Genomic DNA, 27,904 nt, shown 5'->3' on the forward strand with positions numbered 1-27,904 from the left:
TTCTTGGGGCTGCTGTGGCTTTTCCACTTTTTGGTTCCAAGGGAACAAAGGGGCTTTTTAGCAGCTGGATTGAATCCGGGGTTATTTTTAGAAACAAATTTCAGCAGAATCATGTCATGCTCATGGAGAGGGAGAGGAGGGTCAATCTCCCTTGGCTCCAGGGGGCAGGACCTGGCTGCTCCCAGACCTCAGGCTCTGCGGGAGTCCCCAAGGGCAAGGAGAAAGCTGCCTGGCCTCAGACTGAGGAGGACACATCTCTCCTACCCAAAGGGCAAGCTGTGGACAGTTCTGTTCCCAGGGGCTTAGCAGGAGAGGAAGCAACACAACTTTCCCACTTTCCCGAGCTCGACCCAGCACTCCTCAGGGTATCTCACAGTGGCCCTCATGCCTGGCCAACACTCCCTTTAACCCTCACCACTCCATGACAGTCTCAACTCACAGGGCCCAGAGAGCTCCCCCCACTCCTTTGATGATTTCAGTGTTTTCTCAGTCCAGCTATTTCCTGAAAGTCACAGGCAAATGAGCAAGTAAAACGACAGCATTTGTTAAGAAAGAGAGCTTGGGCACTCCCTAATAACCTGTTGTCTCTCTGCCCCACTTCACTCTTCCTTGTCACATGTGACGTAGACTGGAGCCTCTAAGCCTGGGCTCAGGGCTTTAGAGGGTGGGCTGATCTGATCACCTTGGAGCATGGACTAGGCCCTGTGCTGGCTTGTGCAGTGCTTTGGAGAAGGAGTGGTCTGGTAAAAACCTATTGCTGGCCCCTCCGGTTTCTGTTTGAGGAGGGTTGGGGCAGGGCCTGAGGATGCACATTTCTACCTAGTTCCTTACCACGGTGAGCCGATGCCACTGGTCTGGGGCCCACACTTTGAGAACAGAATACTGCAGAGGTTCTGAATCATTTCCACCATCTATGAATTTCCAGCCTCGTAGAATCTCCAAGACCACCAGGTCACATTGCTCTGAGAATCCGAATTAGGGGTCAGAGCACTCCCCTCACTCCCAGCTGACAGGAGAAGGTGTAGGAAGGCCTTGAAACTTCTGTCCTCTTCTCTTCTCCTGCAGTCCTGGGATGGGACTGACCTCTGTTTCCTAAACCCCAGGGCAGCTTAGACTCAGGAGAACCTTGAGCTTCTCAAGGAAAGCCCACCTCCTTTTAGACCTTGAGAAAATCAACTCTAGAGGATGTCACGCAACACGCATGAAAGCAGCGAAGCCCAGGTTTATTCAGAAACTTAAAACAAGGTCCCCTGTGAGGCTCAGAGGGCTGCCAGTTCCCTCCAGGTTCAGGTGGGAGCTCAGTCCATCCTCCTCCTGTTTCCTGTCTCCGCAGGATGGGTGGAAACAACACCCAGGTGCAGGCCCAACAAAGAGCCCTGCTCACTTCCCTCCCCAGTGTCCCTGCCCCCGCCATATCTGGACTCCAGGCTGCCACTTTTCTGCCAACCCCAGGGGCCCAGCAGAAAGGCCAGGCCCACCGCCTCCACAACACCTCCCAGGGAGCCTGCCCACTGCTCCCAGGCCAACCGGCCGCCCGGGCGGCGGGCAGAGCGCAGCAGCTGCTGTTTTCCAGGCCGGCTGACAGGCTGCTATAAACACTCGTCTTGGGTTGCTATGGCAAAGTGAGTGTGCAGCCTGGCTACGGTGCAGCTATTTATGTGCCTGTGATGGCAGAGAGGTCTGTTTTTATTATTTCACTTTTAAAGTTTTCCTTTCCCAGCCCCCTAAAACAGCTTCTAAAAAAGGAGGGAGGGGGAGCCACCAGGACTTTCTCAAGACTGAAAAGAGTAGCCAGGAAACAGAGCTTATGTCTTGAGCCAGGAAGGGGAAGAAGAGGGGCGCGAGGGCGAGCTCCTTCAGAGAAGAGAACGGGTGGCCTCAAACATGGCTGGTGGCGTGGGAACCGAAGCCCTGCCTCTGTCCCTGGCTTGTCAAGGAGAAAGGCCCCAACCCAGGTTCTTGTCACCTTTCTCCCACTTCTAGGGCCCACAGGGATAATGTCCCCTTTGTCATCTTCCTCCAGCCAGCAGCATACCTGGGGTCCCCCTGTCCCAGCCAGGGCCCCACCTCAGCATGTAGATACTAAAGACCCCTCCAGGGCTGTGGGAAGAGAAGCTCAGGCCCCACCCCCTCCACTCCCCACTCCCCTGGGCAGCAGCGTTACCAGCAGAGCCAGGTGTACCTCTGGAGGTTTGCAAGGAACAACCTCTAGGTGCCCCTGAAGGGACACATCACTCCACTTGCACAGAGAACTTCCACCTCATTCTCATTCCTCAGGGAGCTTTGTGGTGAAGGGATATCCCTGATAACACATTTAAGATGGCAGCCAGGATGGTGAGGATCCCTAGCCAGCACCCAGGAGCGCATTTCAAGGTTCAGATGCTGAAAGATGATTCAAAGCAAGGCTGAATCCTCCTTAGACATGCATGTCTCCATGGCACCAGACATGTGGGAATGGCTTTTGGCAGAGGAGTTAGGGAGTGGTCAGAGATCAGTTGATCTCCATCACTGGATGGGACACTATGGCCCTTGGTCTCGTCCACTCTCCCAACCAAAAACAAAACAACCAGTAAGAAAAACAGTCATAAGCAGCTCAAGAGGGGCAAGGGAATGGAAGTCACTAGCATAGGTGTAACATACACATAACCAAGCTGAAAGTGTATCCTGACTTCGACAAATATGCTGTAGGTTGCTAAGGGCTTCATGGGGTATAAGAGTCACCTTTCCAGAAAGAGCTGTTTAAAATTCAAAAGATGCTGCAGAATTTAATCATCCCTTTTTCCCCACATTATTCTAGCTCCTTCCTGATTGGTATATATATATATATATATTTTTTAGGAGAAAGAAACATCCCACTTCTGATGGGCATATTAACCAGATCAAAATAAAGTTAAGGTAGTGTTCAAAAAAAGCAGATCCCACAGAGTGTTCCAATTCCTCCATCTCATAACTGAAGTCCTCCAAGATGCCACCATGGCTTAGAAAGGATACAGAGAACAACCCCGGGGAGGAGAGAGGGCAGAAGAAGGGGAAGGATGCCGATGATTCCAGATGATTCCAGGGGGGAAACACCCTTGTGCTGCCCCAGGAGAGGTCAGAGCCCTAACTGACAGCCCCAGTTAGCTGTTAAAGTCTTGTTGGAAAAATCAGAACTTGGGGACAGATATCAGTCTTGGCAGCATCTTGAGGTCAAAAGAGCAGAGCAGGCATCATTTCGAAGGCTGTCAAACCAACTGTCATCAGCACCCCAGTTCCTGTAGGGCAGGGGAGGAGAAGGGAGGAGGCGAGTAAAGGATACAGAGGGGACAGAGGGGAGATTGTCTTGGGCACTCGGGAGAAGGCTGGTAGAAAGACACCAACTACAAACTAATGTTCCAGATAATCAGTGCGTCTCTCCTAGGTCTAAGGGCCTCAACTCCAGCTGAGTTGAAGATAATACTTGGAAATACATAAAAAAGCCAACAGAGATACAGACACATCTCAGAATCCCAAGGCAGACCAAGCTTCCCAAAATCATGAGCGATGAAGAACATCTATTCAAAAAGAACTCAGATCCATGGTGACGGACACCAAGCCCATTGTTGCAGGAGACAAAAGGCAGGCCCAGGAGGTGACTCAGCCCCAGCTGGTCACTGTTGATGGAAGTCTCTCAGGGGAGAGAGAGTGGAGGGTACTGTGTATTTTTCTTCTGAATGAGCAGAAAGGCTGTATCACCTATGAAACCCAACCTCTGCCCAGGGCCTGGCTTACCATGTGGAATTAATGAATAAACCATCCTCCTTGCTCCAAGGAAAGGAGAAGCATGGAAGTCCCAGAGAGGGACCCAGTCACCAGAGACAATCAGTTATACTAAGTCCCAGGCACTGCACCTTCAGCATTTCTCCTCCAAGCCCGCCCTGAGCGAAAGAACTGGATGCCCCCTGTCTTCTTCTCCAGAACAGAGTCCTAAGGTTTTGGTGTGGGTATGTGGGGGCAGTGGGTGGGGGTGTGAACCGTCACCGCTGGGATCCTTCACTCTCCCAGAGTGAAAGGGAGGGAAAACAGAACCCATTCCATTCCAAACTCTCCACAATGATTTTTTTTTTTTTTTTGTACCAGGGATTGAACATGGGGGCACTTAACCACTGAGCCACATCCCCAGCCCTTTTTATGTTTTATTTAGAGACAGGGTCTTGCTGAGTTGCTTAGGGTCTTGCTAAATTGCTGAGGCTGGCTTTGAACTTGCAATCCTCCTGAGCTGCTGGGATTACAGGTGCGCACTACCACACTGGGCCCCAAACAACATTTTAAACAGCATCCTGAAACCTCCAAGGAAAACCTAGAGAACGGTGGGGTAGTGGTGGTGGGGAGGTCTGTAGGAAGTGGCAAAAAAAGGAGGTTTTTTTTCCAGATTATTTTATTTCTGAAGCACGAAGTTGTCGGGAATCATGGGAAAAATACCACCCGTTCTACCTCCTCATTTTTCTCTCTCTATACCTCATTCTCAAGTCTCTGTCTTTATTCTTTCATACCTAGGTATACCCACAATCTATTATAACATTTCATTCACCCTCATTCTCTCTTTCCACATGTCCGGGGACAGTCTAATTGGATGGAGCCCCCCCCACTTACCTGGATAAGTTACAATTTCAATCATCCCTGTCTGAGTCCACCTTGGCTCAAATGGTGGAAGGAGCAGGATGTGCTGAGAAGCAAGTCAGGGACTTGTGAGATAACCAGAGCCAGCACCAACACAGGGCCAACTGTGTCACTGGAGGCATGGATGATGGTCCAGAGACACATAGGGCACGACCCTGTGACCACACTGCATTCTCTGAAATCTCTCTGGAGCCTGATGGGCTAAGTCAAATATTTATGCAGCATCTAACTATGCTTGAAGCTGAATCAAACAAAAACAAAAACAAAAACAAAACAAAACAAAACAAAAAACCAACAACCAACCAACCAAGGATTTAGAAGAACTTCTAAGAGAGGGAAGGGAAGGGGAGGAATATCAAAATATTCCTATGAATTAAAAACAAGTCAGGTTTCAGAATGCTCATCCAAGCTCCCAGTCTAGCAAAATCAGAGGAGCAGTCTGATGGAGGAAGGGGCTGGGAGACTGACAGGTGGAAAAGGCACTCCTTTTAAATCTCCCAAGGAAGCTGAAAGTTCAAGCTTTGGAGAGGGTAAACTGATGGGATCCAACTACAAACTTCAAACGGCTCCACTGTCCCATCTGTGTTCCACCCAAGCCTCCAGAACTCGGGTAGGGAGCTGGGTGTGGTGCACACCTGTAATCCTAGTAATTTGGGAGGCTGAGGCAGGAGGATCGCACGCTCAAGGGCAGCCTCAGCAACTTAGCGAGACTCTGTCTCAAAATTTAAAAATTTTTAAAAGGCAGCGGAGCTGGGGTTGTGGCTCAGTGGTTAAGCACCCCTGGGTTCAATCCCTGGTACCAAAAAAAAAAGAACTTGGGTAGGGAATAGACACATGAAGGATCAAATCCAACTCTGGTGACAAGGTGTCTCTTCTAGTTCTCCCCAACGTACAGAGGGATTCTCAGAGGGACAAGAAGAGGAGTATCAACAGACATCCTAAGCCAGCAATTTCCAAAGGCATCTCACACTATTCAAGTTAGCTTGAGGGAGCTTTCTGTTTTCCCAGCCTCGCACACCCAGGCCAGCTGTTCTAAATTAGCAAGATCTCCATCACCAGAGAACAACCCTTTCCAGCGTAGGGAGGGGACCCTGCCTGCCCTTAGGGATTCAGTTGCTGAATCTCTCTCTCTCTGAGCTGCTGGGTCCAAAGAGAAGCTGAGGACAGCGGCCTTGTCTCCCCTCCTTCCTCCAGTCCCTGGCAGGCAGGCAGAAACTTTGCCGTCTAAGGCTGTGGAATTCTTCCACTGGGCTCCTGCAGTTAATCATCTCAGCTCCCTGCATTCCCAAGTTGGGCCTTTAAAAGGTAGCACCAGAGCAAGAAGGACAAACACGTTGGGAGAAGAAAGAAAAAAGAGTTGACGGTAGCCACTCCCAGCCCAGGTCCTCTGCATAACAGTGAGAAGGGGAAGAGGAAAGGAGCCCCCAAATCAGCAGAGACTACACTCCAGAGCCTCTTCCAAGTTCCCAGCAAACGCTGTGTGCACCGCACCCTGACCCTTCAAAGAAGTTGCTCCCATTGCCAACCTATTCGTAAAAGGACTAGCAGATCTGAAAAATCAGAGGCTCCTGTGCCCCTTGCCTGGGGGTCGGGGGGGGGGGGAGTGCTGGAGAGTCACAAGATTGAGTCCAAGGCTCTGGAACACTAACTTCTAAGATGGTACAAGTGGCTTCTTAGGCCAGGTTGCCATGGTTTCCAAGAGGACAAACAGAGGTTTTGCCCTAAAGGAGGTAGATGGGAACCGTGTTTTCCTTCCTATGGGAATAGTTTCCAGAGCCAGGAAAGGAGGGGGGATATGGCAAAATGAGGAGAAGGTTGCAGAGCAGGGGAAAGAACGTGGACAGCTTTGACAGTTGCCATTCTTCCTGTGAGCACTGGGTGAGGAGGCCCCTTGGTGAGAGAATAAGGCCCCATTCATGGATGAGATTCCTCCAGGAAGTTCACAGGAAGAGGAGCACACTCTTCTGCATCAACTGTCCACCAACCAACCCAGAGGCAAGGAAAGAGGCCAAAACTGAGCTGCTTTGGTCAAATCTCAGAGTTCTATCTGCAAGAAGTCAGGTGAATCAATGTGCCCAGCGATGATGGGTAGAGGTACTGTTCCCAGAACAGGGGTCTGCCCCACTGCCCACCCCTACATCGACATCAGTGCTGTCTTCCCAGGTCCCCTGGTTGGTCAGGACATTTAACAACTCTTGTTCCCAAGGATCCAGGTAGGCAGAATGGGGTACCAACATGCTACCATGTCCTCCCAGCAGCTGTCACTTGAATGTGGCCCCCTGGCCAAGGAATTCCCTTTTGGACTCATGGGCTGTTCTCCACAGTTTATGAGAAACCCCTTGGACACTTCCTCCTTAGCTGGAGCCAGTTTGGGTCCCCCCTAGAGAAGTAGCAAGGAGACAGTCACTCAAGACTCTGCTACCCCCCAAAGCAACAATTAGGGCACCATTGTGGGCTGCACATTTCAAGGCACAGAAAACCTGGGTCTGCTGACCACAAGCCAGGAGGTAGGTCAGACTTCACCACAATTCACCACTAAATGTACTAATGAGATCCTGGCCTTTTCAGAGAACAAATCCCTGCTTTCCTCACCAACTATATCAAACAACTCACGGAATCCAAGATCCAGACTCTCAGGTGTCAAATGAAGGATAGAAACAGCTCCCTTACCCATTCATGTGTATGTATATCCAATGCCTCTGGTGTCTACACTGCAGGTCAGCTTGTGGCCATCAGGCTACTGCTACAGAGTTCACTCACAGAATGTACCTCCACAAAGTGGGCTCAGCCCTATAGCTTGAGCAAAGGAGACTTTCTAGGTCTTTCCAGAGCCGCTATATATAGTTGTGTAGGCTATGCCCTGAACATGGGTACCAGGTAAGGAAATGGTTGGGAGGTGAAATTTATCCTGAGTTTTACTGTATCGGCGAGGTAACCATGTGCTAGAATCATCTTTCTAAAATCTTTATAAGGCAGCCAGGCATGCTGGGACATGCCTGTACTCCCAGTGACTCAGGAGACAGAGGCAGAAAGATCATAAGTTTGAAGCCAGCCTCAGCAACTTAGCAAGACCCGTCTCAAAATAACGTAAAAAAGACAGAAAATATAGCTCAGTGGTAGAGCATCCCTGGGTTCAATCCCCAGTACCTAAATAAATAAATAAATAAATAAATAAATAAATAAATAGAATCTTTATAAACATGCCTTATGGGATAGAAGCTGCATCTATCAATCCAGTACATTTCCTGGGATCACCAGACCTAAGAAACATCAGGAAGAAAATCAGAAGTAGATCCAGTTTGTACAGAGATACAACAGAAGTGGGGCTAAAAATGCCAAAGCAGCCAGCCACCCGTGCTTGGTGGAGCCCTGGGCCCTCATAGCTCACAGGCTCTCCCATGACAGTCCTTCCCCATCTATTCTTCTTAAGCCTTAGTTTCTTCATCTGAAAAATGGCAATCAACAGGTAATCTACTGCACCCAGAGGCTGAGAATTAGGACTTCCTTCCTGTGCAAAGGAAGTTATTGGATGAAGATGAGCTGCAATTGGAAGTTTTTGGGTGATGGAAGGAAATTGCTTCGCCCCTCCCAGTGCCTCTGGCCACCTGGCTTCTATGCTTCCCAGTCCGGGGTCTGGTCTTGGGCTCTGGAATTAGGAAGGCATTGGCACTCCCCAATCACAGATCACTCTAGAATCTCAAGCTTGCAGCTGTAGCTGCACAATCTGTCTGCCTGAGGTTCCTTGTTAAGTGGCGAAAGCAAGACTGAGCAGATAGGTGGACAACAATCTGGAAGAGTAAAGAAGGTTATGGCAAGAACTCATATTGAGATAATGCTTCCCAGTTTTCAAAGGATTAGGACATTTTGACTTTGTGATAATCTCTTTAGATAGTTGAGACTGACGATATTATTCCTTTTACAGGTTTTAGAACACATACTCTTAAAGGTGAAGTGACTCACCCAGTTTAGGCCATGAAACCACAGGAAAACACAGGTCTCCTACAGGCTCCAGGTCCAATAAGAAAATGGAGCAGGGCAGGTGGTGCATGCCTGTAATCCCAGTGACTTGGGAGGCTGAGGAAGGAGGATTGTAAGTTCAAGGCCAGCCTCAGCAACTTAGTGAGACCCTGTCTCAGACAAACAAAAAAGGAGACAAACTGTACTAAGAGAACAAACAGGCAGACTTCTCACATTCAGGCCCAAACCAGGACACCGGGGCTGGGGATTCCTGTCCTGATGACCTCAGAGGATTAATATAGGTTTCTTCTATTTCCTCCCAGAGGTGACTGTGAGACACGCTGTCTGTGTAATGTCTGTGTGTGTCATCCTTATTGGCCCTGGACACCTTGAGGGTACAGACTGTGGTCTAAGCAGAGGCTGTATAGTTCCTAGGGCACTGGGGGGGTGTAAAAGGGAGAGACACAGAGAAAGGAGAATCATAAAAGGTGGAGGAAGAGTCAGAGAAAGGAATGGGAGAGTTTTTCCCTTAGGGAATTCCCAGCCCAGGAGAGTCTAAATAAAGAACAGAAGACACACCCATATTAAGAAATGGTGCTGAAGCCCAGCAGGAGACCTGAAATGACAAAGACTGATAAGGAGAAGACATGTAAATAAATAAAAACAAACAAAAGTCCAAAAACATTAAAAGGAGGAAAAATAAAAAGCTGCTCTAGAGCCTCCAGACTCCTTTAGAAAACAGGATCCTGGGGTGTCACAATAGGTTCTTTCCCAGGGAAGGTGGGCAAAGTCAAGGATGTGTCCCACATAATCCTTTCTCTCCAAGTAGTGCTTCTGTGTTAAGGTCAGAGTCTTGCACAGTAAGTACCTGCTGAGAAGAAACTTCCTGAAGGTGACACCTGGAAGAAGTGTGGGAGCAGGGTTTACAAACAGCACCCCCATGCCTGCCCCCCACCAACTGGGTGTGTGGCCCCATCTGTGTCCCACTTCAAGGAAAGAATAGGCTGTTCTCCCCATGTGATAGCCAAGATGTGCTCCAAAAAAGCCTGATTCAAGAGAGAAGAACCTCCATCAGCAGAGCAATGGGTAAAGGAAGTGCCCTGTACCTCCATATAGTGGAAAAACCACTCAGGGAAGGAAACTTTGACACATGCTACACACAGATGAACCTTTAAGACATAATGCTGAGTGAAATAAGGCAGACCAAAGGATTCTGTTTACATGCAGTACCTAGAATAGACAAATGCACAGAAACAGGGCGTAGACAGGAGGTTACCAGAGTCTAGACAGCTGTACCTGTCAACCTGGCTTATTCCCTTGGGCCACAAGACCCTAAGAAATATGAGGAAGAAAAACAAAATTGAATCCAGTTTGCCAAGGGGTGCCTCCAAAAGCAGGACTGAAAATGTGGAAGCAGCCAGCTCTGGGAGTCCCCTGACTCAAGCCCACCTGGACAGAAGGAGAATGGAGGGAGGGGATATTGGTAATGGGTACAGAGTTTTTGTTTGGGTTGCACACAGTGTAAATGTACATTAATGTCACTGAACAGTACATTTTAAAATAATAACAAGTTACTCAGGAGGTAGAGTGAGATAAAAAGTAAAAAAGGGCTGGGGATGTAGCTCAGTGGTAAAGCATCCCTGGGTTCAATCACCAGTAACACATTAAGAAAGGGGGGGTGAGATTAAAAGAATAAACTTTATATTTTGTATATTTTATCACAATAAAACATTTTGAGGATAGCAAATGCAAGAGAAATGTTGGCACATACAGGTGAGAAGGGTGGAGAGGGAGGAGCAGAACTAAGCTGTCAGGGCTGTCCCCTCGGTCCCCTAGAGCTCAGGACTGTTGTGGTAATGGAGGTAGAGGCCAGGGGAACAGAGGTCAGTTACAACAGGCAGTGGCCTCTGACATGCCCAGGGGTGGGAGCCCAGCAGGGCCCTGGTGCAGCATTGAACAACTCAACAGGATGACCTGGGAGATGAGTGGTGTGGCCATGGGGAGGGGAAACAGACCCAGCTTTGTGAACAGCATGCAAGATGTGTGTGTGTGTGTGTGTGTGTGTGTGTGTGTGTGTGTGTTTGTGTGCGCGCCCGTGTGTGCAGGAGTAGGTACAGTGGAGGATACAAAGGTGTTGAGGGTGACTGGCAGAGGGTGACAAATCACCTCTCTAGGGAACATGAGAAAAAAAGTTAGCTTTTAGCTACTCCCCTCCCAAAGTCACCCCAACTTCAGCTGAGAGGACCGACACCTGATGAGAACAGGTACAGCTAAGGCCTTCCTGACCCAAGAGGGAGAAGCAAAGTTTCCAGGTTTTCTGAATACCTTCGACCTTATCTCGCTGGACACCACCCAACACACACACCAACAACCTGCAGGAAGGGGTACTACTGTACCCATTTTACAAAGGAGAAGAAAACTGGTTACATACTTTGTCTAGGGTCACAGAGAAAGAAGCAGAGCCAGAACCTAAGCTGGCAAAGGCTGTACTTTCCATAATTATTGCTTTTAAGGTGTTTTCCAGGCAGGAGTCCTCTCTTCCTTAAGAGATTGGTCACCCCATACAATATATAGCACAGTGGTCAAGAGCACAGGCCCTGTGGATGGCTGGGCCCCCACCTGAGATCCTTGGGAAAGTGAATGTCTCTGCTCCTCAATTTTGGTACTGATGAAATGGGGGTAATAATAGTACATAGCTCACAAGGATTTTGAGATAATTAAATAACCCATGTAAAAACACACCAAATATAACTACTGTGGTTGTCACGGGATTCAATCAATTAGCCCATTACACCTGTTGGGTCTGGAGCCACTGAGGGCCTGCTAAGGGGCAGAGCGTCATACTGTACTCTGCTCACAACCACAGAGTTCCTGGCCAGAAGAGGCGAGTTTTAGACTTATCCTGCCACTCTTCTTTTTACCATGCCCTTGCTCAGAGACCCAGTTTGCAAAGTTTAGATTGGAATCAGTATTCATGCCCATTTCATTCATTCCTAAATAAATACAAGTGCCCATTTAAGTTTGAGACTTTGTTTTAGGTACAGTTCCAGTAATAATAGAAGCTATCCTTTTTAATGCCTTCGTGGCACATGGCACTCTTAAATAGATTATGTGAAATTACAGAGATTAATGATTCAGAGTGACTAACACAGCAGCTATTCAAGAAATGGAAGTAGGTTTTTTTTTTTTTTGACTGCCACATATTCTATTGTCTTCATTTTCTTTCTTTCCTCTCCTTCCTCTCTACTAGCTTGGAAGTTACACTACAACTATTTTTTTTTTAAATCTAGAAATCTTAACATGTATATTTACTTAAACTTCTGATAATATTTTCAACTTCCTCCCCAAACCATGCAAGAACCTCAGACACTTAAACTCCAAAATTCACCTTACCAAGGAATTTGATTATAGCTTCATTTTTATTCCTATATATCAGATATTGTTAATTTTCTTAACAATATTTAGATTTAGTTCTGTTTGCCACTTTATTTGCTCATCACTCCTTGAATTTTAGACCTTCTTCTTCAACACTGAACTATTGAACTATTTCCTTTAGGAATTTCTTTAATTGAGGCAGGGGTCTATTTTGCTCTAAAGGGTTTTATTTTGCCCACATTCACTGATGCTAGAATTCTGTATTAGCAGTTATTTTATCAGCACTTTAAAGACATTTTTTACTATCTTCTGGCTTCTTATTGTTGATATTAAGAAAATGACTTATCAATCTAATTGTCCTCTCTTGAAGGCAACCTACCTTTTGGATTTACTTATTTATCTTTGGTGTTTTGCAGTTTCATTATGGGTAAATTTTATTTATTACTTGGGATAAATTAGATCTTGCAGATAGAATGATTGTATTTCATTAATTCTTGAATATTGCTTCTTCAGATATTGTCATATTCCTATTCTATTATCTCCTCCCAGAGCATTAGTCAAATGTCTGTTTGGATTTTTTTCACTCAATTCCAGAATCCAGGAATTGGCAAATTATAACACATGGGCCAATCCCAGTCTGCTGCCTGTCTTTGTAAATGAAGTTTTATTGACATAGCCTCACTCATAATTTACATGTCTTTTATGGCTGCTTTCACACTACAATAGCACAACTGAGTAGTTATGACAGAAATCATATGGCCACAAACCCTAGAATATTTATTCTTGGCCCTTGACAGAAAAAGTTTGCTGCTAGGGCGTAGTGGTGCATGCCTGTTATCCACACTACTCAGAAGGCTCCGGCAGGAGGATCACAAGTTAGCCAGCCTCAGCAACTTAGTAAGACCCAGTCTCAAAAAAAAAAAAAAAAAAATTGTGGGTGTGGGTCAGTGGTAAAGCACCCCTGGGTTCAATCCTTGTGATAAAAAAAATAATAATAAAGTAAAACATGTAAAACATAACTAAACAATATTTCTTTAAGCATACATATGGGAATGGTGCATTAAAAAATTAGGATAATGGTTGGGATGAGTGATGGGGAGATCTGGGATAAGAACGGTGCATGGTGAAGGAAAGTTAAAGGTAATGATCTCAGTTTTATCTTGGGTGGTGGGTTCAAGCATATCCATCAGGTTACTGAAAAAAAGTAAAAAACCTATACCAATAATTTGCAAAAGAGGAACATAAGCCAATAAGGAAAATGCATTATAAACCACAAATTTTGATTCACCCAGTTTTGTGCACCTGAGGAATAGGTATTAAAGCTAGAAAAACAGAGAAAAGATAAAAATAGAAGAATTGGAAAAGTAGATTCCACTATTTCCACCTGCAAAAAAAAGTTTAACTTACATGACCCAAACCACCAAAAGCTAGCAAGACTCTTTTAAAAGATATGAACCTCTGTTGTCAATTCCACCATCTGAAATTGCTGTTGAGCAAATAAATCGTCAGTACACTGCATTTGAACATTAGCCTAATAAGAAAATACCAATGAACTTAGAAATTCTGGCTTGGGCGTGGTGTGGGAGAGAGGAGCTAGTAAAGGCAGGCAGGGCTGAGGGCTGATCTGCTGAAGTCCTCTGGGGACCCGAGACACGCGGGAGCACAGAAGTGGGCGGGGAGGTTGGGTTGGCCTGATCTCCCGCTCTGGGTGGGGCTGGGGAGCGGACAGTCATTGCATTTCACAACGGATGGAGGCTACAAGTTAGCAACGGAGGCTACAAGCCTAACCGCTCGTCTCCTGGGATCCTAAATAAAACAGCCTGGGGCAAAAACCAGATTCCTTCCTTCCGAGACTTCCTGGGTGCTGAAAGGAGACCACCCCACCCAGGCAGGCCCGGCGGCTTCGGGCTCGGGAGGCCAGGGACAGTGGCAGGAGACTGGGAGTCTCCCTGCGCGGGGACTTAGCCTGCCGGCCCCGGGGCAGCTGCGTTGTGCTGCAGCCTCGCCTTCCGCTAGCCGGGCCGCCCTCGCCCCGGGCGGGCTGGGTCCAGACCTGCTGCTCCCTGCCCTCGCCCTGGGCCGACTCAACCCCGGGCGCTCACTGCAGCCGGCTCCCAGCGCCTCCCTCCCGGCCCCAGCCTGGGAGCTGCAGGGGGAACAAATGCCTAAGCCACTGAGGCCTGGCTCGGCCCAGATGCCCAAAATAAGGCGGCTGGCTCCACCCTAGCAGCAACGATGGCTCACCAAGGGGACCAGTGACTCACTGGGGCCCTGCCAGCCTAGCCGTCCCCCCCTCCCCGCGACCCTCGTTCTCCCGCATCCCACTGCACCACGCCCTGAGGAGGGCACCCGGGAACCCTTCCACTTCCTGCCCCGCCCTTCACCTGGCCCCCGGGATTGTAGTGGCTCAGCGACTTCTCAGCAGTTTCCTCGGGAGAGTCCCTGGCTGCCAGGACCCCTGGGACAGGACCTGGCGCCATACTTCGCGCAGCATGCATGCTTACTAAGCGTTGATTAATCAAGGGATGCATGATGTCAGAGGACAGGGGCAAATAACTGGGGTGACGCCAGGCACGGTGGCGCGCGCGCCTGTAATCCCAGCTACTCCGGAGACTGAGGCAAGAGGACTGCGAGTTCAAGGCCAGCCTGGACAGTATACAAAGACCCTGGGTCGAAATAAGTAAAAGTATACTGGAGTAATTCTGGGATGTGAGCCTCAAAGACTGCATCCGGTGGAAGGGCGATGAAGGTGACACCTTCAAAACAGGACCTTACAATGTGTAAGAGGGAGTGGGCTCTGGAGTCCTCACTCAAGAGGAGGGGAGGCAAACTGGAGAGCATCCCTCTGAGTATATGGGGAGCCTGAGCCCCAGGGCAGAGTGTGATCTACCTGGTGAGGGGACCACCAGTTTCCTTGGCCTGTTTTCTAGTCTATACACAAAATTTTCTGGTCTGTAAAATACAGCCCTTTCAACTTAACAGAGAACTTCTGTTTGGATTCCAAATGGTCCCCTGGATTACTATTAACAATTCTTGTGATTAGGAGTAGATGACAAACGAGGCTCAGGAGTTAAGTGACTTGCTTAAGGTCACTTTGCTAGCTAGTAGCATTGTTAAGAGTGAAACTCAATTAAGGTACTCTTTTTAGTGCTCTGAGATTCCCAGATTTCTCAAACACGGTGAGACTTGCTAGGACTTACCCATCTACAGTAATAGAGAGAATCCCCTCTATTCAAGAAAGAGGGGCAAAACTGTATAAGACCTGGAGAAACAGCATTCTAAACCTCAGGGGAACAGGCAAGGCCAGGAGAGGCTTCTCCACTCAACAAGCTTCATAAATGGCTATTTGCAGGCACTGTATGGTGTACAAAGCATTTTCACACACATTATCTCGTGTGATTCTTGCGATAATTCTGTAAGGTATTCAGAATTATCTGTATTTTAAGGCTGGTGAAAAGGCTGAAATTTAGCAGTTAAGAGATTTAGCAGTTAAATCCAGTAACATCCTATTCCTGTTGCAGGACATTCTGGGTTAACCATGAAAAATTCTCTGTGTTCATGATGGAAACAGAAAGCATCTCCCTCCATTTTCAACTATCTCCCTAAAATGCTCAGGAAAGTTGGGCAGGATGGCACACATCTGTAATCTCATTGGCTTGAGAGGCTGAGACATGATGATGGTGAGTTGAAAGTCAGCCTCAGCAACTTAGCAAAGCCCTAAGCAACTCAGTGAGACCCTGTCTCCAAACAAACAAACAAACAAACAGGGCTAGGGATGTGGCTCAGTGGTTAAGCACCCCTGGGTTCAATCCCTGGTACTCCTTCCTCGGCAACCCCTCCCCGCAATGCTCTGGAAGGAGGGAAGTGGAGGAGTAAATCTCTTTATGGGCCAGGGAGCAGACAGCAAGGTGGTGCTAGTTTATGGATGGACCCAAGAATTCATGTCCCAACCCTTGCTCCTGTATTGAACATGTACCAACATTGCTAGGACAAGCCTGTATCACTCTTAAAGGACACCAGGACTCTTTGCCACTCTTGAATTTATAGCAGTCAGTTGGCACAATCTCCCTCCAAGAGTTGGCACCCCAGTTTGTTATTCCGAAGCATGCTAACTGCTGGGGTATAAAGTAGGTACTGCAAGCACAGGTCTCTGTCTGACTGTCTACCCTCAGGCCTACATTTGCTAGACAATAATGGCTGCTGTCAGCCTCCCAATCTCCTGAACTCTTTTCTCTCTGTTCCTCCCTGCTGTATTCTTGAATTCTTTTTTTAAAGTTTCTTTTCTTTAAACTTTGCTGTAGATGAACTACACTTAGCCTGTCTTTATACATTTACACGTAAAGGTTAAAGAGGAAAGCCTCACTGTTCTCTCCAAGGCCAGTGTGAGACTCCAAACCCAACAGGAGGAGCTGACCTCTCTATCGGTAATGAACAATGCCACTTGCAGGTTTATGGGGAGCTTTATTTAGGGTTTGCCACATCTTCTTCCAAAAAGCCTGGCCTTGAGCTGGGCCTATGGAAAAGCCACTTTGGGCTTTTAATTTGCACTTCAAACACAAGCTGGCCTGCTCACCTTCTCACACCTTCATGTGGGATCCTGAAATAGGGAGGGTGGAAAAAACTTCCCAAAGGCAACCCAAGAGTTCTAAGCCTTCCTGCCTCTCTGATCTGCCATCCCAGGCCCACACCTCTGTACCCGCCCAGGCTGGCTCCAGACACCAGCTTTCAAGCATAAGCTGCAGGCATTCCCATCATTATTTCCCTTCTTAAGCCACACTGACCTTTTTGCCTCTAGTTTCTTCTATTGTTGGATCCACTGGATCATGCTTGGGACTGATTTGTGACCGATTCCTTATAATATTGGCAAATGCTCATAGCAAAGCATTGGGTAGGGAAAAGATGAAATCAATAGCTGTATATTCAATGTGTTCCCACTTTTGTTCCAAAAACGCACATACTGCAGGGGACAGAGGTGTACTCTTATAAGCTCAGTTACTTGGGAGGCTGAGGCAGGAGGATCACAAGTTTGAGGCCAGCCCAGGCAACTTTGCCAGACTGGGCAACTTGGCCAGTCTCTACCTCAAAATAAAAAATTAAAAGTCCTGTGATGTAGCTTAGTGGTAGAGTGTTTGTATGATGTAGGATGTGCAAAGTCATGGGTTTGAGCTCTTGTACCAAACACACACACACACTAAGCAGGCATGGTGGCATGTGCCTGTAGTCCCAGTTTGTTGGGAGACTGAGGCAGGAGGACTGGTTGAGCCCAGGAGTTCACGGCCAGCCTGTGCAACATAGCTAGACCCTGTTTCTACACACACACACATACACACACACACACACACACACGTATTTTCTCACACATCTAAAAGAATAAATGAAAATACACTCAAATAGTAACAGTTTTATCTCTGGGCTGATAGAATTTTATTTTTCTCTACGCATTTCTGAATTTCTCAGACTCTCTAGGATGATCTCAGGTCAGAAAAGTACAAAGCTCAGACTCCAGAGTCTGAAAGGCATGGTTTGAATTCCACATTCCCACTTACTAGCCATGGGAACTTGGGTGAAGTATTTTATCTCTCTGAGTCTTGGTTTCTTTTTTTGAAAGGGAGGACGGGAATGACACCTTCCATATAGGGTTGTCAGGAGGAGGAAATGAGGTCGTGTGATTTTAGCATCTGGCGGCTGATATATAGTAAGTGCTCAGTAAATGTTGGATATTTTTATGTATTACTTTTATACTCAGGGGAAAAGTAATATCCTTAAAAAAACAAAGAACCACTTTGCTAAAAATTCACCATTTGCATTAAAGGATACTTAGAAAATAACAAAAACCCTCCTGGAAATGTAGTGTCTCTGAAAGTAACTGGAACAAATATAACTATAAAGGAAAGTGGGGTTTAGATGTGTCCATGTTCAGATGAAAAGGGAGAAATACTAGAGGGGCAGGGTGTCCAATAAGGTGCAGTGATCACAAGAAATGAGAAATGCACAGTTGATGAAAGAAAACACAGATGGTGGTTTTTTTGGTTTGGTTTTGTTTCATTCTTTCAGTGCTGGGGATTGAACCTGCGACCCTGTGCATGCTAAATGCTCACTCTACCATTGAACTAGATCCCCAGCTCTGGATGATCTATTAAGAAACAAACAAACCCCACAAAACTCGTTGGATCAGACCACAGAACAAGTGATCACACTCCACAGCAACAAGTGCAAGAAAAGCTCACAGTCCAGAAAATAGGAAGAGAAGACTCTTTGGGTGGGGTCGGCAGGGGATATTCTGGCTGCTTAGGGTATCAGGAGCCTTGGTGCAGAGGGTGCAGATGGGTGCAGACGGGATGATAAGGAGCTCAGTGAGAAACAGCCCTGGCTTAAACCGGGCCAGCACAGGAAGCTCTGAAAAGCAACTGTTTACAGAAACAGGTGCAGAGGAGAAGCCGAGCAAATTAACAGGGGAATGTGCGCTTCACTGATCCCAGGGTAGCTGAGATCCTGGATCTCATCACGTTGATTGGAAGCAGTCTGACCTTTCAGTAGCCTGGCCTGTTTTGTGCCAAAGACCTATGAGGAGGTTAGATACCAGAAAGAAAGGGATTACTTCCACAGTTCTCCAAAGGAGCCCAAGCCCTCCTCTCCATTCTGGAGCAGCAAGCACAAAAAGTTACACAGGGAAGTCACAGGGGACCTCCCAAGTGTCCATCATGGATCTGAGGAAGGGGAGAGCTGAAGGCAGAGTTTCCTCAGACAAGGGTTCAATAATTCTGGAAGGCCAAGTCCCTAAGCAAAGTCTCCCAGGTCACTGACTGCCATTTCTTGCCCTAGCCCTGTTACCAACTTCCCAGGAAGACTCTCCCTGTTAAGCAAGAGAACTGGCTCCTGGGCTGTGAACTGCTCCCAGGTACTCTAAACTCTGCCCTTCAAGATTTTATTTTCCCCATTCTAGATCTGCACAATCAAATGCCACAGTGACCAGGCAAACACCAAAAATAAATGAAGTGGACTGCGCACTAAGCCACAGTAGAGGGGACTGTGGCACAGGAGAAATTCCATGCTTATTTGAATGGGACAGCAGTTACTTAGCTCCTGCTGACCGTTGCCATGGAAAAAAGGTAGGCTGATATCGTCAGGGCTTCTGATTTTGGGAAAGAAGCAAGAAATCTAGATTTTAATGTGAAACCTTCTTACTTTTAAATTTTGGTAACCAACTATAATTAACCTGCACGGTTGTTTGGGTAGGAGGAAGCAGAGAATTTTAGAGTTGAAATGTCCTTGAAGTGTATTTAACCCAAACTATTCGTTTTATACATGAATAAACTGAAATGCAAAGAAGTTCAGTGAGTTCCCAAAGATGATAGAGCAATTTAAATGGCTCATATTCCAGGTCTTCCAACTCTCAGTCTAGAACTTGTTTCTATAGACCACCCTGCCTGTCATTTGCAAATATTCAGGCTCATGAGTTGATGAGGTATTGAATAGGGATGGGGACCCTGGGAAGAAAGTGGCTAAACTTTACTCAATTTAAAAGAAAATTTTCTACTTTTTATTCATCCATCCATCTATCCATCCATCCTTAGCTGATCATCATGCTATAAGCTGAAGATAGTATTAAACACAGGGTACACAGATATGACTAACACACTGCTCCTACTTTCAAGTAACTCACAGGCTGCTGAGTGGGCTTGGGGGAAATGCTGCATCTCAGCAACCATGCTGCTATAGCCTGTTCACATGAACTCTCAACTAATATTCACCTCTTTGTACGTCACTTCCTGTGAAAACATCTCCCAATGCTGGATGCTGTGCCTGAGAAACTGGGCAAGGACTGTAGAATGTCCCCCACTCCAAGAAGTCTGGAATGTGTGATCCACAGGAAATAAGAGCAAGATAGAACCCAACACCAAAGCCCCTTCCAGCACAGCAAAGACAAAAAAAGATTCCTGTATTGTCTTGGCCAAGCTGCAACTTCATGGAGCTAGTGTCTGTGGATGTACCAGAGGAAGCAAGGGAGGATCCAGTGTGGTACTTTCCTGCCCATTTATCCAGTAGTAAGCTCAACTCCAGCGGTAGCTGGAAGCACACAGTGATGGCTCCCTTGGGCCATCATGGCTTCTTCGAAAGTAAAGAGTGTATTGTCACCTAGTCCGACTCCCTCCATCAACAAGAAATTTCCCAGCATCAGCTCTTACAGCACCCACTCCTGGGAGAGAAACGCAGGGCAGGAGCAAACAATGTGAGATGGTGGTATTTCTCCACTGCACCTGATTTTGCCAGTTCTCTACTTGCTTGAATATCAAGCAAAACCCTAAAGGTGGCACCAAGTGGGTAACCTGTCACATGGGAATAATAGAGTCTCCAGTGCGAATTGCAGGAGGCTGGGGCCCCTCAGCCTTTCAGTTACTGGGGAACCATGGGTTATGGCCATTTTATAAATGCACTGAGCTGAGAGGTGAAGCAGGAAGCAGGTGGGCAGGCTGATGCCAAGATTGATGAAGAAGGGAGACACTGTGGGACAGGCGAGGAAAAACCAGAATTTGATGAGCAGCTATGATACTCTCAGGACAGGTATCACTCTTTAATTTGCCCATGGTCACACAGCTTGAATCCTTGCCCCCGACTCCCTGTACTTGTACTCTTATGTAACTGTAGCTGCTGCTATTGAGAAGGCCAGCTGGGTGATTTGGGACACAGGGAATTGCTGTAGAGAAAGGCACTGAAGAGGATTCAGGATCTGGTAAACTCTGACCCTCAGGGCTGAAAAGCCAGTGGAAATTAGCATTCTTTTTTCTATCAATATAGGACCTCCCTATCCTATTTCCTAGCCCCAGTAAATTTTCCAGTGTTAGGGAAATCTCCCTTCACCTGCTTCCCTTACAAGGCCAAGTGTTCTGGGTCGATGTACAAAACAGGAAACAGCGATGGAGGGTCATACTTTCCTTTAGACTTTTCCACTTTGAGGGATGGTTCCTACCATTCTCCATTTAAGTAGCCTTTGGGGGTTAGAGACCAGAAGCACAGCCAGAGGGTTACCCCACTGATTTCAATGGGCCATTTTCCAAGGCCTAGTGAACAATCCTTTTCTCTTTGACTTTGGGGAGCTCTAAGTGCAGAAGTCACTAAAGCAAAATCCACTCAACAAATTTGTGTGTGTGTGTGTGTGTGCATGTGTGTGTGGTATTGGGGATTGAACCCATGGTCTCACATATGTAGGCAAGCACTCTACCGCTGAGCTACCTCTGTACCTCTTTTTCATTTTACTTTAAGACAGGGTCTTATTAATTTCCCAGATCACAATTGAATTTGTGATCCTCTTACTTCAGCCTCTCAAGTAGCAGGATTAAAGGCTCACACCATAGTGCCTGGTTTAACTCAATAGGTTTTTGTTCTTGTTTGATTTTTTGCAATATTAGTGATGAAACCCAGGTATACTCTACCACTGAGATGCATCCCCAGCCCTTTTTATTTTTTGAGACAGTGTCTTGCTAAATTGTTGAGGTTCGACTCAAACTTGTGATCCTCCTACCTCAGCCTCCAGAGATGCTGGAATTACAGGTGGGTACTATGATGCCCAGTGAGTACTAATTTTCTTATCTGTAAAATGGGGACCATTACATAGTATTGTGTTAGCAGCAGTGTTGCCAGGATTAAAGACAAAAATGAACATAAAATGCCTAGCACAGAGCAGGGTTTGAAAATTTGTGATATTAATTTCTAAACCTACTAGAACCCACAGATTCTGGAACAACTCATGTGTCCTCTTATTTAGCACCTTCAACTAGGGTAACCTTTGTCCCAGAGAGAGATTGGTGTGCTGATGAGCACAGATGAATTTGAATCCATCTAAGGTCAAGGCATTTACCATCTAGAAACACCTGCCCAGCATGGTCCCTGGGGAACAGAGAGGTCTGGGTGGCCATGTCTGACTGGGCTGTACCCGAATAACAGGAGCTGGGTGGATGGCAATTCTAAGCTGGAATCAGCATCTCTTGATATTTGGACTGAAAGATGGAGTTAATTTACTTTGGAGAATCAGGCAGAAAGGCCACACAAATGGCAGAAGCTTGTGGCCTGGGTCCTGTGAATGTAGGCACAAGGGCTCTGTCTTTGAAAGGGGTGTGCTGAGCCCCTGGGAGAAGGCATAGCTCATGGAGGGCTATATTCCTCATTGCCTAAGTGCTACAAAATTTCCTTGCAGCCTTTTGTTTGTTTGTTTGTTTGTTTTGGGTGCTAGGGATTGAACCCAGAAGAGCTTTCTGATTGAGCTACACCCTCTGTCCTTTCAAATTTTTTAAGACAGCTTCTCAGTAAATTGCTGAGGCTGGCTGGATTTGCGATCCTTCTGCCTCAGCCTCCCCAGTTGCTGGGATTATAGGTGTGTACCTCAGCACCCAGGGTCCCTGTAGCCTTCTTATAAAGCCCTCTCATACTTGTGACTCCTGCTATTTTGAGTAAGCTTCTATTCTTACCAGCTGGTTCCTAAGACAAATCCTGTACCTGTCTCAGAAGGTGGTTGTTGTGACATAATTTGAAAGCAGTTGGCATTAAGTCGACATTCAATAAAAGCTGTCGAATCTCTTCATATTCTTGTCACTAGTCACCGAGCAATGCAAAGAGGAAATCCACAAATAGGCTAGACCAGGGTTGCCTCTTGGCCTCTTGTTCTATGAAAATCTTGATTATTCTGTAAAATGAAGACTACTAGTACTGGCTCCTTTGCTGGCTAGAAATATTAAATGAGATCATCCAAGTTTAACACCAAGCATATAACTAACGAACACTGGCCTCGGATTATCACGTCTACTGTTGTGATCACTATGTGAGATGCATCAAATGTTTTAGGTCTTGATCTAGGAAGGGAAGGAGGACAGGGCCAGAGCAGGATCTAGAGTGAACAGTCAACAGAGAAGGGCGCTGTGGAGAGTGGTAGAGGGGCTGGGCAGAGGAGACAGGGGATAGAAACAGTGGGGACAAGCTGCACACATATCTAGCACTTCAGTGTTGATGCTTTCACCTACAACGTCTCATCTGTCTGTCACAACACAACAGGGCACATAAGGAAAGATGGCATTATACACATTTTATGGAAGGAAAAACAGACCGAGTATCACACTGCCTCTGGGAGGGGCTGAAGTGGGAAGCAAGGGTTGGAAGAGAAACTGAGGGTTTCCCTGCAAGTTCATGTTTTTGTTCCTGGGTACCATCTGGATCCCAGCGATGTGATGTCTCTGCCCCATCAGAGTCAGAGGCTCCAGATGTGCATGTGCAGGGCTTGTAGAGTCAGGCAGCACTGGGTGCCAACCCGAGGACTGCATCTACCAGGCAGATAAACATCCGCCTCAACACCACGCCCTGGCCCACTCATCGGCAACTCAGGGCTGCCTAGCAATGGGGTCTGACGCCCCTTCCCAGCTCAGATGTGCCTTACCTTCCTGAAGTCAGGGGTCAAAAGTGCTCTCCAGGGAAACAGGGAAATTTCTTGGAACACTGCCATAGTCAGGTCTTGCTGTGTGAGTCCCCAGCTCCGGAAAAGCTTCTCTGAGGTGAAGGTCAGGGATTCTTAACTCCTCCCTGTCTCCTGGATACGGCTTCTCCTCACCCCCTAACATAGTGGCTGCCATATGGTCTGTACTCACTTCATGTTGGTTGAATGAATAAATGAATAGATGAACAAGCAAATGAATGACAGACTGTCGTTGGCAATAAAATCGACCTGTGTCGTCACCATAGAGCGGCTCTGCCTTGTTGACTCAGACCCCAAATCAGAGCTCAGCGGCCAACCTGGTGTAGTCCACCAAGGAATAAACGGAGATTGGAGTGCTTTCCCTCCCCCACAGCACTTCCTCTGACCTTCCCTTCAGAGGAGACACGCCCTGAGGAAAGGGCAGGGCCAGGGAGTCCCAGGCAAGGGGAAGGCTCTGCCGACCTGTCCCCAGGACTTCAGCTTCCCCTTGCAATTACCCTGCTTTTCCCAGCTCCAGGCCCATGTGTGTGTGCGCGCGCGCGTGTGTGCGCGCGTGTGTGCGCGCGTGTGTGTGTGCGCGCGCGGGTGCCTATGTGCGCATAGGTCCGGAGGAGCTGTGGAAAGGAGAAACCCAGCTCCATTAGGAGCTACCCTGGGACAAGGGCGGTGCCAAGAGTGCTTCTCCTTTGCATTTTCTTTAGTGCTAATGACCTTGATTGTAACATCAGCAACCACAGCACAGCAGCTCCATGGGCTCTAGCATCCTTCTTCCCAAGCCCTCCTAGCACCCAACCTCACCGCGTCTGGAACATCATCTCTAGGGTCAGGAACGGTTCTCCCTGTTGCGTGGGGAAGGATGATGCGCTGATGGGGTGGAACACCCTGTCAGATATGGAGAGAGGGAACTGGGCTGTAGCCTCAGCTTTGCCTCAAACTGGCCCAGTGTCCTGGGCAAGTCTCTAGGTTTCTGTTTTCTCAGTCATGAAAGAAGGAAATTGGAACAGTTCGTCAACTCTGTCCACCTCACATGCTGTGTGGCTCAATCAGATGAGCTGCCCCCAGACAAAGCCTGGTGACCCGCCTCCCTATACAAGGTCAGCAAGCTCCCAGAAGTTGGGATGCCAGCTGAGCCTGTCTTCGCATCCTAACAGATGTCCTACCCGTGCTCCCCACGAGGAAGGCTGTCGTGCAGACACGGCAGGGAAGAAACATCAAAAATCATCCTAATGGTCCATGGGCGCCAGGAAAGCAGGCAGGCAGCAAACCACCGCTGCGGCGGCCAGATGCCATCCCGCCCGCGACACCAGCGCTGGCTCAGACAAGGCTGGAGGCGGTCCAGCGGGTGGGAGCAGACAGCCTCCTCACCTGCCAGGGCAGCCGATTCCCTACCCTGTCCTCAAGCAGTCGGGTTGCAGCAACACACCCCTTCCTCCCCGTCTCCCCCCACTCCACTATCTCAGCCATCCTTTCTCCCGTCAAATCCTGTTTTGTATTTGATCACCTCCTCCAAGAATCATTTCCAGTTAAAACCTGCCAAATTCTGATCCCCCCGCCCCAGGAACACCTCTTCCACTCCCAGCCATTCATTCCTTCAGGAGCTCCCCACCATCACCTGGTCATGGTCCCTGTGCCAAGCATGCATTCCTATTCTTGTCTAACACTAGACAGGAGGAAGAATGGGTTGGGTGTTTCCTGTTTCCTTAAAATTTCCTCCATCCTCAGCTGCCGAGATGTGAAGCTAGGCATTCAGGACAGGAACAGTCCCGATTAGATGGATGGTGCATTCAGGACAGGAACAGTCCTCTCTACCCAGGGGCAGCCACCCTGGCCAGCTTCAGGAAGGCTAACATGAGAATGTCAATGGGAGTCTGGACAGGGCTTCCCAATATGTCCACCTCCAGGACCCAAAGTCTGAATGGAGAGGGAGGAGAGCAAGCTGGCCTACCAGTTGGCAGCTTTACCGAATTTCTCTTAACCCAACCCACCATTCAGATAAAAACCTAGCCTCCCCAGCTCACAGAATTGACTGCAGTCCCTGATTCTCAATGTCTAATACTATTAACATCAGGTTGAACCATATGAAATTGCCTTTTGTAGGTTAAAAGTAGTTGCACTCTGGCAATTTCATATGGCTCAATCTAATAACTCCTTGAAGGGTCATGTTCCCTAGAAGACAGTAAAGTCCCTAAAAGTTCTGGACTTCAATCTCTAGCCATTTTTTTTTTTTTTTAAGTTTCTGGCTTAGGACATAGCAGAATCATGGTCCTGGAAGGTACTGAGTAAGTACTTCTTAAGTGAAATTCCACGCAGGGGAGGTGGGGAACCTAAAACCTCTGTCCAAAGACAGATCCATTTTGGTCTCTTTTGGTCATATTGGATAGAAGACTGAACTTTGCTGGAGGTTGTTACATGGTGCTAGACTCTATGATGAAAGATTTGGGCATCTTACACTTTTGTCTTTAATAGAAGAGGGTCTTGATCAGAGAGAAATGGTTAGACGCCAAAAACTTGGTTTCATGGTACAGTGAGAGAGATGAAGGCCCAGAGATATCAAGGTCATTCGTCAGGCAAAAGCCACAAAATCTCCTTCTAGACCTTCGCTCTCCAAGTCCACCGCTTTTCCGACTTCATGGATCCTGCTCTATTAGGGTCCCTGACAACTGACTGAAGGATCAATAGCCCTCTCCTGTGTGAAGAGTCCTGAGTCATGCCAGGCCCAGCCCAAGGTTTCCAGAGAGAGAGGAGAAGGGTCGGGGGATGAGGGGGGATGAGAAGGAGAGAGAGAAAGAGGTAGAGCAGCCCTGGTAAACCTGAGCTCTCTCCAGAGCCAGGACCTCTGGATCACTGACAGTGCAGCTAGGTATGCCAAAGGGGGACCTCGGAGGCCTTGCTTAACCCAGGCAGGAAGGGTCCAGGCAGGCACAACCAGGTTCCTTCAGACTCAAAGAATTCCAAAAGGGACACAAAAGACTGGTCATTAACTACTTCTGGGCTGCTGGTGCATTTCTCCTGTTACTCCTCAAAAGGTAGGTGGATGAATCTGGAAGGCCTCAGTTCCTAGGCTTCCTTTCCTCATCCATGACACAGTGGGTAAATGCCCGTCATGCACTGTCCCAGCCCAGCTGGCCCACTCTTCCTGCATGGGGCAGGAAGAAGGAAGGGAAGACACCCTATGGGCCACCACCATCTCAGGAAAATTCCTCTGTGTGCTCTGAGAGGACTCTTAGCAGCTCAGAGCTTACGACAGATGCTCCTGCTGGTTGAGGGTCTGGAGACAGGTGAGAGGAGCCAGAAATCTAGGCCTTCTCTCCCTATCTTAGTATGTGACAAATGTCAAACCCGAAATGTTGAAAAAAAAAAAAAAGGTAAAATAAACAACTACAGACTCTTCACTTAGATTCACCAATTGCTACCACTGCCCTCTCTCTTGGTACACGTGTATTTATACACATACCTTTTTAATTTATTTGTTTTTTTTTTTAACAGTACCAGGGATTGAACCCAGGGGTGCTCTACCACCGAGCTACAAACCAAGACCTTTTTATTTTTATTTTGAAAGAGAGTCTTGCTGAGTTTCCCAGGCTGTCCTAGAACTTGGAATTAGTTGCTGGGATTATGGGCATGCGCCATTACGCCCAGCTACAAACATTTTTGCTGGACCATTTTTAAAATAACTTGCAGATACTTTATTCCTAAATAATCTCTAGAAATAAGGATATTCCCCTACAAAACCATATTCCTGTTGTCATACCTAAAAAAACTAAATAATTACATACCATTTAGTTACTATATTAAAAATTTTCTGGGCTGGGGATGTAGCTAAGTCGTACAGCACTTGCCTGGCATGCATGAGGCCCTGAGTTCCATCTCCCAGTAAAACACACACACACACATATGCTATGGTGGTGCATATATACTCACTCACAAAATCCTGACTGTCCCAGGATGCTTTTTGCAATATCCCCCCCAATCCCAGGATCTAATTAAAGTTTATGCATTACTTTTGGCTAGAATGTCTCTTCAGGTTTTGTTTTGTTTGAAACTGGGGATTGAACCCAGGGGCTTTCAATCACTGAGCTACATCCCCAAACTTTTTTATTTTTAGTCAGGTCCTTGCTAAATTTCTGAGTCTGGCCTTAAACTTGGCGATCCTCCCGCCTCAATCTCCTGAGTCACTGGGATTATAGTCCTGCACCACTGTGCCCAGTTCTTTAGTTTCTTTTAATCTAGATTAGTTTCTACCTCTCATCCTGCCCCTGTAGCACACAATTTTTATGTTTTTTTATGACATTCTTTTTTTTTTTTTGAAGAATTGCTGATATTTAGAATGGCTCACATTCTAGATTTCTCTTTTGTCTCTTCATAATTAACTTCAGGATAAACATTTCAGACAAGAACACAGACAGTATGGTTGAGCTTCTTACTATAAGATTTAAGGTGGCTCTACTGTCAGGTGGTTCCACCTGGTTAAGGTAG

The 27,904-nt window shown here is 47.2% G+C and overlaps 1 protein-coding gene and 1 long non-coding RNA gene across 3 annotated transcripts in view; both read right to left on the reverse strand.

Annotated features, from left to right (window-relative positions):
• ATP2B4 (ATPase plasma membrane Ca2+ transporting 4) overlaps nt 1-27,904 on the reverse strand; it is a 94,729-nt gene that overhangs the window by 58,123 nt on the left and 8,702 nt on the right. The window lies entirely within an intron of this gene.
• On the reverse strand, nt 22,707-25,408 carry LOC308652061. Its single transcript, XR_014022728.1, has 3 exons — nt 25,041-25,408; nt 24,227-24,310; nt 22,707-23,599 (listed from the first exon to the last, which is right to left on the reverse strand). It is a non-coding gene; the product is annotated as an uncharacterized lncRNA (long non-coding RNA).

This window comes from Spermophilus citellus, assembly GCF_964194105.1.
Source record: "Spermophilus citellus genome assembly, chromosome: 6".
NCBI lineage: Eukaryota > Metazoa > Chordata > Mammalia > Rodentia > Sciuridae > Spermophilus > Spermophilus citellus.